The 17,083-nt window shown below is 38.9% G+C and overlaps 1 non-coding gene across 1 annotated transcript; it reads left to right on the top strand.

Moving 5' to 3' along the window:
* Nucleotides 1-5,599: 5,599 nt before the first annotated feature.
* On the top strand, nucleotides 5,600-5,673 carry TRNAI-GAU (transfer RNA isoleucine (anticodon GAU)). Its single transcript has one exon. It is a non-coding gene; the product is annotated as a tRNA-Ile (tRNA).
* Nucleotides 5,674-17,083: the final 11,410 nt, after the last annotated feature.

The following is a 17,083-nucleotide window of genomic DNA, read 5'->3' as shown; positions in this document are numbered from 1 at the left end:
CATGCTGCAAACTAGAGGTTCCCAATCTTTTCACCTCATGCCACATAGAGAAAGTGGTATTTATAAGGAATGCTAACACTATGGTAAACTGAGCAGACTGCATATGGCCAGGGATGGCCGATGTGGGAGCCTGGGCCTCCTCAATCCTGGCCTGGCAATCTTCAGGGCTGGGGGATCAATATCTTAGCATACTTGGAAGGGTCTCAGTGTACCGCTTGGGTAGCTCTGCATCAAAAGTACTACATAGAAATGTCTCAATGACATATCATGTTTTCCACCATATCTTCTTTTTGGATCTACTATTTAAAATACTTAATCAGTTTTTGTCAAAGAATAATGATGATAGCAAAAATTATATATATATATATATATATATATATATATACACCAAGGGTGCCAAAAAAATGTACACAAATGGACACTTTGGTCAACATTGCTCAAGCAGTAGTTCACCGTAATCAGAAGTGTCTGGACGCTGATGGGAACCACTCTGAGCACCTCTTGTCATTGCAGAAGTCAAACATGACTTGTATTCATCTTTTGTTATAAGTGTATATTGAGTATTACAATTTTAATACAGTTTTCCTTTATTAAAATATGTATACCTTTTTTTGGTACCCTCTGTTTATGAGGAAAATGCTATTGTCTTCATTTCGTATTAATCTGAATCACATGAAATTGCAGACATTTGACAATTTGGAGCCTATAAAAAGAGCAAGTTCATATATAGACCCAGCAATCCCTCTTCTGGGTGTCTACCCCAAAAAGTTGAAAACCTTTATCCATAAGGATATATATACCCCTATGTTCATTGCAGCATTATTCATGGCAGCCAAGACATGGAAACAACCAAATGTCATTTGATAGATGATTGGATAAAGAAAATGTGGTATATATACACAATGGAACACTACTCTGCCGTAAGAAAAGATGAAATAGTGTCATTTGCGACAACATGGATGGATCTTGAGATTATCATGCTAAGTGAAATAAATCAGACGGAAGATGTCAAAAACCATATGATTTCACTCATATGTGGGGTATAAAACTGAAAGCAATGAACAAACAAGCTAAAAATCATAGACACAGAAAACAGTTTAGTGGTTACCAGAGGGTGAGAAGGGCCAAATATATGGTGACAGAAGGAGATTTGATTTTGGGTGGTGAACAAACAATGCAACATACACATGATGTATTATAGAATTGTGCACTTGAAACCTATATAATTTTATTAACCAATGTCACCGCAATAAATTTAATGAAAAAATAAACTGAAGAGATGAGGAAACTGAGGGATATATAAATGCCAGAGACAAGATAAAAATCCCTACTAGTTCAGATACTAGTAGTGTAGCTCTGAAGGCTGGCACTCAAGCCACTGTGCAATGTAATCTTTCAAAGATAATTAAATCTTTCCATAACTGGAAAGAGTTATTGACGACATGGAGGCATGTTAAGGTAGTTAAGGTAGCAAGTTTTAACAATATCAATCATTCAACTCTTATCTATCAATTTCCTATGCTGGGTTGTGGTATTATAGAGAACCAAACACAGTTTTACCTTCATATAACTTATAGTCCATCCTGTGTGAGTACCATATTTCCCCATGTATAAGATGCTCCTATGTATAAAATGCACCTTAATTTTGGGGCCCGAAATTTGAAAAAAAATGTATTACATAAAGTTATTGAACTCAAGTTTTATTCATCATAAAATTCATACAACTCCTCATCACTGTCAAAACTCCCAACCATGAGCTTGTTCTCATCTGTGTCTGATGACGAATCACCGTCTTCATAGATTGCCTCGTCCTCAGTTCCATCTATGGCATTTAAAATGCCACACTCCTTAAATGACTTGACAATGATCTACAACCACTGTATAAGACGCACCCAGTTTTTAGACTCCAAATGTTTTGAAAGAGGGTGCATCCTATACATGGGGAAATACGGTATCTACCTTTTTAAGCCTACTAGGAATAGCAGTGACCACTTATACTGCCCTGGATATATTTGGACTGGACCTATTGCTAATACCACTTCATGCATTGTTTTATTCAATACTCAACAATCCTTTGAGATAAATGTCATACTTCTCAGTTTGCAGATGAGGAAACTGGGGCAAGGTGACCTGGATCGTAAGTGGCAAACCCAGGGCTCAGTACCAGGTCTGTTTGATGCCAAGAGCATGGTTTTTCCACTACACTGCATCCACATAAGAAATTGTGCTTCCTTGCTCATAGATTCAGAGCGATGGTCATTAGCTGATACTCTGGTGTTCCACCAAATAGTCTCTATCCACTCCTCAGGCTCAGTTCCATGGCTGAAATGACTATTTTGCTTATAATAAAGAGTGAGTCATGCAGCTGGAGAAATTTCCATCCAGATGCTGGTGTGTCACTTTGAATTGTTATTACAATAAAAAGTTCCTGTTCATATTTGTTCTTATTTGCATATGTACAGAAGCCACAGTTACTCAGCCAAACCAAGTTATTTTGCAAAAATGCAGCTCGATATAAACAAAACAGTTCTGAAATAGCCCATTGGTGGCCTCTTGCTGAAAAGCAACTGGACAAAATACGCAGGCTCTTTGATTTATCTCTGAACATTCCCATGCCTTTTCTCTGCAATCAACTTTCCCTCCCTGTTTCCCACTTTCCTTGCCCCGTCCTCCTTTCTTAAAGTAGACCGGGAGAATCTACTCTGTGCCAGGCACTAGGGAGACAAAGAACAAAAAGTAACAGTCTTTACCCAAAAGGAGCCCAAATTCTAAGAACAAAAGTGTTCACTCAAGAAACAACATTGTTGGGGTGACTGGTTAGCTCAGTTGGTTAGAGTGTGGTGCTGATAAAACCAGGGTTGCCGGTTCAATCCCCGCATGAGCCACTGTGAGCTGCGCTCTCCCTAAAAGAGTCAACTATGCCATTGTAGCATGAAAGCAATGTGTAACCAGTGACCATGGCTGTTTCCAAATAAAATTTTAAAAACAGGAACATTTTTCTCAGAAATAATGGTAGAAAAAAACAAATATACTTGAAGTTACTGCTTATGTGCTTCATCTCCTTTCTTTGTGCATACCTTAATTATCACACGTATTGTAATGACTTAGAGTTTGAGTTTTCTTTCTTTCTTTTTAAGATTTTTTGGGGGAATTGGGGAAGGGGAACAGTGTTGGGGGATTGGGGAAAAGGGGCACCCAAGTTGTTGTCCTTCAATCTTAGTTGTGGAGGGAACAGCTAGCTCAGCTTCAAGTCCAGTCACCACCCATTGGCAGCTCATGGCTGCTCAGCTCAAGGTGCCGTGTTCAATTTTAGTTGTGGGTGCACATAGCCCACCATTCCATGTGGGAGTTTAACTGGAAACCTTGTTGCTAAGAGCGCATGCTCTAACCACTGAGCCATCTGGTCGCCCATCAGCAGCTCAGGGCAGCTCAGCTCAAGGTGCTGTGTTCAATCTTAGTTACAGTTGGGCATAGCTCACCATTCAATGTGGGAGTCGAACCGGAAACCTTGTTGCTAAGAGCGCACTCTCTAACCACTGAGCCATCCTGCCACCTGTTGGCAGCTCAGCAGCAGCTCAGCTCAGGTGCAGCAAACTGGCCCATGTGGAAATGAAACCAGCGACCCTGTTGCTCAGAGCTCCAGCTCTTAACCAACTGAGCCACTTGGCCGGCCCTAGAGTTTGTTTTTCTTCAATCTCTTTTACCTGGTAGTTTATATTCTAGAACCCAAAAAGGGACCTAGAACCTAAAATGGGACAGAATAGCTACCCAAGTGAATTCCTATATCTAGTTGAAATGATCAGTATTGATAGTTTATCATATGTTGAGGGGGAGGGTGGTTTACGTGATATTTATTTATCACCTACAATACACTCTTTTAGATGTGCAGAAGATGGGCAAAATTGCTGTTCAAAAACATAATCCCTTTCCCCATCCTCCTTTTACAAACTGATTATTTTTATACTATTTTGTTATCCTGGGGAATTGTACATGAGTTGTAATGTTAGCCTGTCCACACATAGGCATTGTTAAAATTCATATAGCACTGGTAGTGTTACATAGCATTTGGGTGGGCCTTTGTTTCCCTACATTATCTAAAAATGCTCTAAAAATCTCAGTAAAGAACAAGAATCTTGGATGATATTGTCCTCATTTTACAAAAGTGAATTGATTTTCCCAAGACCAGGACGTAAAGTAAATGGAGTTGTGACTGTGCTGAAGGTCTGGCTGCTCACCGCACGAAAGCCAAAACTCGAGAGGTGAGGTTGGTGGAAAGAAAAGCAGGTTTAAAAAGCTCATAGACACAGACAATAGTTTAGTGACACAAGCAATAGTTTAGGAGAGGGGGATGGTATATGAGGGTAAAGGGGGTCAAATATATGGTGATGGAAGGAGAACTGACTCTGGGTGGTGAGCACACAATGTGATATCTAGATGATGGATTACAGAATTGTACACCTGAAACCTATGTAACTTTACTAATCATTGTCACCCCTAACAAACTGTAATTAAAAAAAAAGCAGGGTTATTCAAAATGCCGGCATTCTGGGAGGATGGCGACTCCTGTCCGAAGCCATCCCCACCCTCCCAGCATGGCAAAGAGATTTTATAGGCAGAACAAGGGAGAGAAGTTGGTCAGTCAATTCCTGGAAAAAGGCGCTTTGCAAAGGCTGGTGTGTTTCAGGGATAGGAGTGGATCTTGTGCAGATGTAAAAACTTCTTTCAAGTCAGTGTCCTGGAGGTTTCCTTGAAGAAACAGTCATTGAGCCTGGTATGCATTTGGTCTGGAGTAAACAGAGCCATTGAAACTGATCTGGAGTAAACAGAACCATTGAAACTGGTATGAAGAGTCATTAAGGTTTGGCAGGAGGGGAGGGAAGCAAAGAAAAGAAAAACTTTCAGAATGTTCCAAGCTAAACTATACTGTTAAATCCATTTACACTAGAGGTTTAAATCTCAATATAGAAGATACAGTGTCACCCTTACAAAGTCAAGCTTTGTGCTTTCTACTGCACGTCTTTGCTTTCTTCTTTCTAGACTGTCATGACTAGATCATGCATCTTGTTGTTCAATCACAGAGAGAGATTTTCAGTAATGCCAGCATCGTTCCTGTGCTATGCATTGTGGATGTGTTATCTCATTATCCTCATAAGGTAAGCTTTGTTATTATTCCCATTTTACAGATGTATAAAAAAAGTCCAAGAGAGGTCAGGTAATGTGCCCAACGGTACTTGATCTCAGGGTATCTGATTCCAGAAACTATACTATTAAAAATTAACAGCTAACATTTCAAGAGTGCTATACTCTGTGTCAGGCAGCATACTAAGTATTTTACATGCAGCACATTATTTTTTAGTCATGACACAAATTTTAATAGGCACACCATTTTTCCCTGCATGTTACAAAGGAAGGAATTTTGGCTTGGAGAGTATAGAGGGTTCTTTAGAGAATTATTGGGTTGTTGGAAAAGTCGTAACACATTTTTGCAACGAAAAACACAAAAAATATGTCATGACTTTTTTGACAACCCAATAGAATATATGGAGAGGAGAGATTGAGAGAGAAAATATTTAATTTAAGAATTGGCATATATGGGGGTGGCCAGTTAGCTCAGTTGGTTAGAGCATGGTGCTGATAACACCAAGGTTGCTGGTTCGATCCCCGCATGGGCCACTGAGCTGCATCCTCCTTAAAAATAAATAGATAGATAGATAGATAGATAGATAGATAGATAGATAGATAGATAAAAGACTTGGCATACCTGGTCATAGAGGGTGAGAAGTCCTACAATCTTCTGTCTGCAACCTGGAGAATCAGACAAACCAGTGGTGTAATTCAGTCTGAGTTTGAAGGCCTGAGAATAAGAGGACTGATGGTGTAAGTCCAGATCTGAGTCAAAAGCTTGAGAACCAGGAACACTGATGCCTGAGGGCAGGAGAAGATGGATGTCTCAGCCCAAAGATGGTGAATTCTCCCTTCCTCCACCTTGTTGTTCTATTCAGAGGTTCTCCGGAGAGAATGATGTCCATCCACATTGATGGGAGTGGTCTCTTTTACTCAGTCTACTGATTCAAATGCTCATCTCTTCCAAAAAGACTCTCACAGACACACCCAGAGTGTTTTACCAGCTATCTAGGCATCCCTCCTGGCCAAGTTGACACATAAAATTAAACACCACAGAGAGGTTACATGACTCAAGTTCAATGCACAAGAACACATTTTATCCACCATATCTACTCATCCATATCCTATTACTATGTTCTCCTTACATGTGATTTGTATGCATAAACTGTGCTCCTGAGATCAGCCTCTCCACTTGTTTGAGAGATCCCATCTCCTGTTGCTTCCTCAATGAAACCAACACCAGCAATTCTCACCTTTTTCTTATATTTTCCCTCTCTCTTGGATCATTCTCAGTAGCAGAAAACAGACTATCATTTCTCTCCTCCTCAAAACAACCAGCCAAATAAACACAAACTTTTGACTCTTCCTTTTCTTTTAATTACTGTCCCATTTCCCTGATGCTATGTACAGAAACACTTCAGCAGGACTGTCTATAATCACTGACTGACTCCAATTCTTCTGTCACCATTCTCTCCCAAATCCAGTGTAGGCAGGTATTACCAACAACTTCACTGACAGCTGCTACTTCAAGGTCATGAATGGGCTTTACATGGCCAAATTCATTGGTCCATTTTCAGTCCTCTTCTTACTGGACCTTACATTGGTATCTGACACAATTGACCACTACATACTCCTAAAATACTTTTTTTCACTTAACTTTCAGGACATTACAATCTCCTGGTTTTATTCCTACCTGACTCTCCATGCATCTTAGTTAGTCTCTTTTAACTGGTTTCTCTTTATCACCTTCCCTTTTAGTGATGGAATACCCAAGGACCCAGGTCTTGGACCACTTCTCATCAGCACTCACTCTTTAGATGATCTCATACAATTCCACAGCTTTAAATACCATCTTTATACTCTTGATTCCCAACTGTATACCTGTAAGCCATACCACTCCCTTCAACTCCACACACCTATAACCAATTGCCTGCCTATATCTGTCTTCCTTTGGATGATCAATAAATATTTCAAGGGCCGGCTGAGTGGCTCAGTTGGTTAAGAGCTCGCTCAAGAGTTTGAGCTCTGAGCAACAGTGGTTCGAGTCAGCCCGAGCTGAGCAGCCGTGAGCTGCCAACAGGTGGCGGGATGGCTCAGCTAAAAATAAATAAATAAATAAATAAATAAATATTTCAGACTTGATCTTTGCAAAAGAGAGTTCATAGCTTTCTTTTCAAAACCTGCTCCACTCACAGATTTACCCAATTCAAGTAATGGCAACTTCATTGTATTTGCTTGGACCTACATCCTCAAAATTCATCATCTATCCCTCTTCTCATACATCTCACATTTAATCTGTCAAAAAAAACAACTTTTTAGTGTTGTCTTCAAAATTTAATTAAACTATACCACTTCTTGACACTTCCATAGCTACCTCTCTGGTCCAGGCCACCATTGTCGTTTCTCTGGATGACTCCATTAGCCTCCTAATGGATGTCCTCAATTCCACCATTTATCTCCATTTAGTTTACCCAACAGAGCAGCCAGAGTGATCTTGCTAAAATGTGAGCCACATCCTACCATTCCTTTGTTCAAAATCCTCCAAGGACTCCCCGTTTCTTTTTCAGAGTAAAATATAACATCCTTACAATGCCCAATAATGATCTTTCATCTGAACCCCACTACTTCTTTGAGCTCATCACTTTCTACTCCCACCTTTCTCTACTTTGCTCCCGGCAAATTGCTCTCCCCACTGTTTCTCAGATATGCCAACCATTAAACAACCTCACAGCATTTTCACTTGGTGTTTGCTGTGTCCAGAATGTCCTTCCTTCTGTTATATGCCTGGGTTACTGCCTCACCACCTTCACGTTTTTAAAATGTCAACTTCTCTATGAAGCTTACCCGATCACTTTGTTTAAAATTATGCATTATTTCCTTATACTCATGGTTATTCCTAACCTGCCCTATTTTTCCTGCATACCATTAATTATCTTCTAGTGGGCTATAGAATTTACTTATGTGCTGTATGTATTGTTTTTTGTTTGTTTGTTTGTTTTAGATTTTATTGGAGAATTGGGGGAGGGAAACAGCGTTGGGTAATCGGGGAAGGGGAACAGACAAGTTGCTGTCCTTTTGTTCTTCAGTCTAGTTGTGGAGGATGTCGCTTCACTGGCCCACGTTGGTATTATCATTGCACTCTTCCTGGGTGAGGTAGTTGCTAGTTGGCCATTGGACAGCTGCTCACGCCAGCTCATGCCAGCTGCCGGCCAGCCCCACTGCAGCCTACGCTGTCGCCGGCGACTCACGGCAGCCCAGCTCCAAGTAGGGCTGTTCTTCACCATCCAAACCACAGAGGGCGCAGTGTCACTGGCCCCCATGTGGGATTCGAATCGAGGCCCTGCTGCTCAGAGCTGCGTTCCCAAGCCAACTCCCAACCAATACACCACTCAACCGTTTCTGTATGTATTGTTTATTCACATGTCTTCCCCACTGGAATTTAAGCTCCACATAGGCAGAGATTTTTATCAGTTATATTCACTGATATTTCTGGAGCATCTAGAATATTTTCTGATACATACTTGGCATTCCACAGTTCTTAAGTTAATGAGTGAATATATACATGAATGAAACAGTGGATCTGGAATTTAAAACTAGTTAGTGTAGCTCAGAGGCTCAGAATTCATTTTCTCTATAACTAGCTCTCCTGCATTTCAGTTAAAACTGCTCTCCCAGTCTAGGTCCACCCATCTTAGAATCCAACTCCAGAGCTACTTCTATAGCTCTTATTGCCAAACTACTGTTTTTGGCATTTACTCATCACATCATGAGTTTCTAATGTGCACCAGTAATTGTTAAAATATTGATTAATTATATATTCCAGTTCTATACTATATTGTTCTGAAGCTGTTACTTTCCATGTGACCTAAAAAAAATCCTTTCCCATCTTGAGGCTTCCATTTGCTCATCTATAAAATGAAAACTTTAATTAGAAATTCTCTAAGAACACTTTTCTCTCTGGAAGCTTGAGTCTATACTATCACGGCACCTTGCTCATAATCCATGTAAGTAAAAAGAGCACACATTTTGGAGTCAGAGATATGTGAGTTCAATTCCAAGATTCAACATAATTGAACAAGTCTGTTCACCTTTCTGTATCCTAGATACCTTATCTGTAAAATGTGATTTAACATCTTCTCTATGTTGTAGCTCTTAGGGCTATTGCGGGGATAAGATGAGAGAATATATTTGGAAATGACAAGCACACTGTGTGTCACACTGTTATAATAATTCAATATGTAGTTTTTTTGTATGTAAAATACAGTAAATCATTATTCACATTTATGTGAGCTTGAAAAGTGGTGGACTAGAGGGAAGACCACAATTTGGGACCGTACAACACAGCTGGTGGCAGGATAGGGCCTATCAATTTCATTGACATAAGACCTAACCAGGACCGAGTAAGGACAAACTACCAAAATGTCACACACTCTTTGTATATAATTATGTTCCAAGTAAGATGCCATCTTACATGTTGTGAATGTTGAAGGCAACCATTCTTAGACACAGATATACACCTGGCTTATCATTCTCAGTGCCTCATGCATTTATCCCTCATTCATAAAATGAATGCTTTCCAGGGACAGGGGGTAACTACCATGCTTTCTTTGCATTATCTGCAATTTATAGTTCAGTGCTGTGAACACAGCAAGGGGGAAGATATGCTTACCTATTGATAATTATGCCTCTAGTTTGTATAATGCTTTAACTAACAGAACGTTTCATATCGATTTCATCTCATGAAGTAGGTTTTGTGATAATCCCCAAATCACAGATGAGTAAATTAAATATCATCAAGATGGAGTGATTTCATCAATGAAACAGCTAGCAAGGGCAGACGTGTGATCTAATTCCCTGTCTCCTGATGAGATGCAGGATTGTAACGGTGGCACTAAATCTTCAATTTTGAGATGTGGACCTCGGGTATAATTCAATTTAACAAGTAATTTACCTTGGGGACTTTTAGAAAGTTTTTTTATCTTTTCTTTGCCTTCTTTCTGCCAAACCTTAATGATTCTGCTTGCTGTACATTTACTATGCAGACCAGTTTCAATGGTTCTATTTATTTGGCCCAGTGCTGGCCCTGTGACTTGGGAGAGGTTTTGCATCTCTATGGGATCCACTCCTGGCTCCAATTTAAATCTACAAGACATATGCGAAGGTTGTGGTAACCAGCTTAACTGCACCTTCCCCCACCCAAACAGACAAAACCAAACTCAAAAGGAGATTCCAGTACAGGCCGAAGCAATTTACATCCTGGTTAGAAACTATAAAACTTCAGACAAAAAGACTCTACACGGTCGTTTCCAGCAGACTCTGCCCAGCTGAGCCTCCTCTTACTGTAATAAATCTTTCTTCTGTATTTCTACCTGCCTTGTGCTAGCAAGCAGCCATAACATCTCATACCTTTAAAGCCATCCCTTAGCAATGGAGCTAATTTTCCTCCAGAATGCAGCAGTCCAATTATGCTCTTTCTAAACCCTGCCATTGTTAGATTTTAGCATAAGACCTCTCACAAGTAAGTGTTAATAAACGTTGGTGGTACTTTGGGAGTCCCTCCATTAACTCTTCTATTTGCTGGACTGTTTGCAGCCATTCACTGAGCATCCTCTTTGGCCCAGGGCTTCCCTGTAAGCACACTGTATCTGGGAGTCATTTGCTTGCATACATACCATGTGTCAGCAAATCAGGTTCTGTGCTTAGGCAAATAAGGCCTGTAACATCCCCCTACAGCCCTGACAGGTATAAGCATAGGTGTAAGCACTGTTATTCTACAGCTACCAAGCAGCTTTAAAGCTAGAGAAAGGAGAAAGAGAAATAAAGAAATAAAATAAGAAATGTTGTGGCTGCTCGCTCGTGGGCCGTGAACGAATTCACGAGTCAGACAGAAATATAGATTTATTAAAGTAAAAAGAGGGTCGGCTGGGCAGAGTCTGCTGACAACTACTGCAAATCACTGCGTCAACTATTGGTTTCATCTCAAGTTTTATATTTTCCTGTAGTTGAGTGTCAGGGGAAGGTGCAGTAAAGCTGCTTATCGCAACCTTTGCATATTTTATGTAGATTTAAGTTGGAGCCATGAGTGGATCACATACAGAGGCAAAAGAAAAGAAAGCTTTAAAAAATTCTCAAGCAAAATTACACTTATTAATTTGAATTATACCAGAGCTCCAAATCTCAAAAATAGAAGACTTAGGGCCACCATTATAATCCCCCTGCCTGAACAAGAAAGACACGCAGAAAGGGGACAGAACTTAAGAGAAAATGTGGGTTCCTTTCTGGACCTCCACATTAATGGACATGCAGTCTTGAGCACATCACCTAACATCTCAAGATTAGTTTTATCAGTTTTAAGATGGAGATTGTATCACTCAGGGCTCTCCAGAGAAACAAAAGCACACACACACACATACACACACAAACACAAACCTATACCTTAAGAGATATATTTCAAGGAATAGGCATATGCAATTGTGAGGGCTGGTAAGTCTGAAATCCATAGAGCAGGGCATTAGTCTGGAAACTCTTCTCAGGCAGGAGCTGATGCTACAGTCTTGAGGCAGATCTCCGGTTTGCTCTTAAAGCCTTTCAACTGATTGGATGAGGCCCAACAACATTATCAAGGTAATCTCCTTAGTTAAAGTCAAATGATTATGGATGATAAATAACCACATCTAAAAATGTACATTCACAGCAACAGCTAAATACGAGGTCGGACAATTCAGTTCGCAAACTCATCCTAGAGAAAGTGCTACATACCTCATTGCTGAATGTCACTATAGTCACCTTCGAAGTACTCCCCTTGGGAAGCTATGCACCAACACCAGCACCCAGTCCACCCTTCAAAGCAATTTTGGAACTCTTTTTCTGGAATGGCCATCACAGCTGTCGCCGTATTCTTCTTGATGTCCTGAATGTCATCAACATGTCTTCCTTTCACTATTTCCTTTATCTTCAGGTAAAGAAAGAAGTCATTGGGGGCCTGGTCAGGTGAGTAGGGAGGGTGTTCCAATACAGTGATTTGTTGACTGGCTAAAAACTCCCTCACAGGCAGTGCTATGCAAGCTGGTGCATTGTCGTGATGCAAGAGCTATGAATTGTTGGTGAAAAATTAAGGTCGTCTAACTTTTTCACGCAACCTTTTCAGCACTTCCAAATAGTAAACTTGGTTCACTGTTTGTCCAGTTGGTACAAATTCATAATGATTAATCCCTCTGATATCAAAAAAGGTTAGCAACAAGTTCGTGAACTTAGTTGTCTGACCTCATAAGTGAATAACTATAGCTATATACTATAGCTTAGGGACTATAGGTACTATAACCTAGCTAAGTTGACACAAAACTGTCACAGGGATGACGACAATGATGATGATGATAATGATGATGATGATGATGATGATGATGATGATGATGATGATGGAGGAGGAGGAGAAACTAGCTGTTTTTCAATTTATGAAAATTAAGTTCAAATACTCATTTTAAGTGTCCATCACAACATCTAGCATATAGTACAATTTCAATAAATATTACTCCATATGAACAGAAGCAAACATATGGAGGTGAGTGATTATTTATTTATCTTGTGACTCTTTTTTATCCTAGTTACCCCTCTGCCTTCATTTGATTTTGGGATAACCTCAACTATATTTCCTCAGAGATCTAAAGCTTAACTGACTTAGGATAAAGGTATGGCATCTAAGTGTGATTTTCAGGTAGATATATTATGCTTGAACAAGAGCTCTGTACTTCCCCATAGAGATAGCAATTCTTATTACCAACCTACAGCCTAAATCCTAATATATTATTATATTTTCATTATGCTATTTTAGCTTTTACTTTTTTATAGGCTATAGACATTTATTCCTATTAAAAGAAGAAATCTTTCTAGATTTGTGAGACTGAAAGTGGCTAACCTCATAACTTTGGCAAATAAGAGAAATTACATATGCAGAAAGGACACATTTTATTGTTATATACTTTTCAATGCATACTTATACAGACTGTTGTGTAAAGTAGAAATAGCCTTGGCCTTGGGATCTGGAAGAGAGCTTTCATTGTGGTTCTGCTACTTACTAGCTATATGACCTTGAGCAACTCAACTTACCTCTGAGTCTCCATCTCCCTACCCGTTATATTATAAAACTATCTTTGTCTATTCTGTAGGCTTATGGATGTTTTGTTTTTTAAAACATAATACATGAAAAGCTATTTGAACACTGACTGGCTTACTGATAATGCCTGATAAATGTTGACTGAATCAAAATATAAACACAACATGGATATTATATAAGAACTTCACCTAGATAATATGAATATGTAAAAGAATGTAGAGTTAGTTTGTTCTCCAACAAACAAAACACAGCATTTTCCATGCATAATTTTCCATGAATTTTTCATTGGCATTCACACAGAATTTTCAAGATCTGTTTTTTGCATAGGTCTCTTGTACAGATGATAACATTTTTCCAGTTATGCATTTTTTGTCATATGACAGTATCTGGACACTCAGAGCCAGTATGATAAGAGTAATCAGAGCTTGGATATAGACCAGGTAATAGAACATTGGATGAACGCTATCAAGACAAAGGAGCAATGAATAATCAAGCTCAACCTACCAGTGAAGGACCAGTCACTGGCCATGAGAAGCAGGGTTGGAAACATAGGAGGTCAGATTTCAATTGCTAGGCAAGTTCAAGTTCTTTTCAAGGGATTGGGATCCGGCTGCAAGTGCAAGATGAAGCACATAAAAACATGAAGAGTCAAATTGCCAGTTATAGAAGAGTAAAAATATCCAAGAGAAGGAGCACAGCATCCACAGTGATACCTGCCTCCAGGATGCTTCAATGCTATGAAGGCAACATTGTTCCCCCCCTGCACTCTCAGTTTACATTCTCCCTCATGGGCCTTGATAAATATCTTGGCTCTGAACGTGAACAAAGAGAGTTTTATTTTATTATTTAATAAAGAGTTGCAAATTTCTATTGATAGAAAGAATGTCCATATGCTTTAATAAGCATTAATTGGGGAAGACATGAACTGAGTTTCTGCTTGAGCTTAGACACATTAAAGGAAATGAAAAGGACACATTTTCAAGATTTTCATAATATCTACATTTCATATTGCTCCTTTATGCTGTGATGGATAAAGTGTTACCATCTCAACACTTATACGAATCTTTTCAGATTTTATTCTATTATTTTTCTATCAATTTTTGTTTACGGTAGTATTTTTTTCACTCTTTTCCTTTCATGTGGAATTTTTCCAGATAATCTTCTTGAGAAGAAAAACTTGATAAATTTAAATGTAAGATGCAATATTGAGAGTAGAGACCAGTGGGCAAAGAGGGTGCAATTATTCCTTATTGACAACTGGATCCTTTCTGACAATGATGACATATCGTGACTTAATTCACATTCACTGAGCAGCCAAGCAGAGTGAATAATAATCAAACTGTGGTCCAAGATTTAATGAAATAATAGACCAGAGATAAGCACAGGTTTACCTAGAGGTATTTTTTCATCACTATTCATAGCACATCATCCCAAGGTAACAGGTGATAAGATGTCAAATCTCCAAACTATCTTTCAGGGCAAAATAAAACCATCAGATGTTAGACATGCACAAAATGATGTAATAATTGCTCTAATAATTGAGCTCCAATTAAGCTTTGTGTATGCTCATTTACATAACCAGTGTGTAGTATTTGCAACAAAGATCATATCCTGTAAACACACACACACACACACACGCACACATACACGCATGCACACATGATCGCACGCACACACACACACCCTAAATGCAGAAATTTCAGTGAGATATCCCTTAAATATAATTCTTGGACAAGATTTTTAAAGCAATTCATTTGTTGTCAGATGGCCTAGTTTGAATCATAGCTTCTCTATCTAGGTTAGTCCCTTAGTCTAAGTCTCAGTGTTCACATCTATAAAATGGTAATAATAACACTTCCTTATTTTTCCACCTAGGTTCCAATAAGAGAATGTATGGGAAAGGTAATTTTAAGTGACAAATGCTGTACAAATATATACTACATATAGGAATTATTTTATTTATTACAGTTCCATCTGTGAATTCTAAACAGTTCTATCAATTAAAAACAAAAATGTAGGAACTATCAGTTTACCATCAATTTGATCCATGCCCAAATTATTATTATAATCTTGTTAAAAAATACACTAAAACTTAGGCATCTAAGTATAAGTTGCCCCTTCAAAGTGGTTATCTTTGGAGTTTGTATTTAAATGGGCATTGAATTGATCACTTAATATTTATAATACATTTTGCTAGGTATTTTATAAACATCAGCAGTTAATCTTTACACAGTCCTGATGCATAGGTATAAATTAAGTCTATTTTGCAAAGAAGAAATAGGAGATGAGAGAGATTTTCAAGGTCATGGCATGACTTACTGGTATAGCTGCTGTCATTCAAATTTGAGGGAATTGACTGCATAGGCAAAACCTAAGAAAGACTTGTTTACACTATGGCGTGTCTCAAGATCTAAGAAAGTAAGTAATCTACTATGTTTGGAAAATAAGAAAGAAAATGGATTGCCAAAATATGAGGCTATATTTTGAGTCAAAGTTAGAAAACAAATTGAGTAACCAAGATTCAGCAAGATACTAAGATTGATGGCCTTGAAAGTCAAGCCGGAGAATTTTACCTTAGCTGAGTGGGTATTGTAAGTTATTGAATAAGGTAATGAATGCCGTGATGAAACCAATAATTTAGGAAAATGAGGCTGAGCGTGGTTCCTAAGATTTTGAATGATTGGAAAATTTAAATGTAGGACTTGAGAATTGATAGAATGTTACAAATATATACATAAAATTTAAGGTTCTTTAAAAATATGTTAATGCACAAAGTTTTTAACAGAGATATTTATGCTTATATATTTGGGACATGTATCATGACTTAATGGGAACATTAATGTGTTTAGATGAATTGACTTGTCAGATGCCTACCAACTTTTAGGGCTATTTATTTATTTATTCATGAGCAATTATATATTTTCCGTTTTGGGCCACTTTTTGATATATATTTTATGTTTTTCTTTATAGTTACATTTCATTTTTGTATTAGCCTTCCTTTTTTGATGTACACCAAAATACAAATAGTGAAAAATTAACCATATGAATGGTAAAATAATGTTGTGTCCTTAGGGAAAATTTATGGAGTTTTATTTGCATTGGACATACCAAAGAAATTAGGACAAGGGAAAATATGTGCTAGATAAGTAAAGGAAATATTTATGGTGTGTGTGTGTTGGGGGAGGGCAGGGGCAGAGACAGAGAAAGACACAGAGACAGGGAGACTGATTTTATTTAAAACCCAAGACTCTACATTTTCTCTCTTAAAATGTGAAAAGTCCAGTTGGCTTAACCGTGCAATGGCAAACTACATTAACATAGATAATTTAGTATGGTGTATCAAGGATTGAAAATATCTGTAAAATGGCACTTTAAGTTATCTGATTTCTTGTGAATTGATTTTTTTTTCCCACAGGCCTACTTTTTTTCACTTTCAAGTTTGTATCATTTCTCATGGTTTTTTTTTTTAAAGATTTTTAAAATTGGGGAACTGAGGGAGGGGAACAGCATTGGGGAATCGGGGAAGGGGAACAGACAAGTTTCTGTCCTTTTGTTCTTCAGTCTAGTTGTGGAGGATATCGCTTCACTGGCCCATGTTGGTATTATCATTGTGCTCTTCCCGGGTGAGGCAGATTGGTCGCCGGCCTCTGGACGGCCGCTCATGGCGGCCCAGGGCAGCTCACGCTGGCTGCCAGCCAGTCACGGTAGCTCACGGCAGCCCGCTGCAGGCCCGCTGCAGCCTACACTGTCACCAGCGACTCATGGCAGCCTAGCTCCAGGTCGAGCTGTTGTTCACCATCTTAGCTGTAGAGGGCAGTGTCACTGGCCCTCATGTGGGATCCGAACCAG

Source organism: Hipposideros armiger, unplaced genomic scaffold (assembly GCF_001890085.2).
Source record: "Hipposideros armiger isolate ML-2016 unplaced genomic scaffold, ASM189008v1 scaffold_103, whole genome shotgun sequence".
In the NCBI taxonomy this organism is placed as follows: Eukaryota; Metazoa; Chordata; class Mammalia; order Chiroptera; family Hipposideridae; genus Hipposideros; species Hipposideros armiger.
This window is presented reverse-complemented; position numbering and strand designations above follow the sequence as displayed.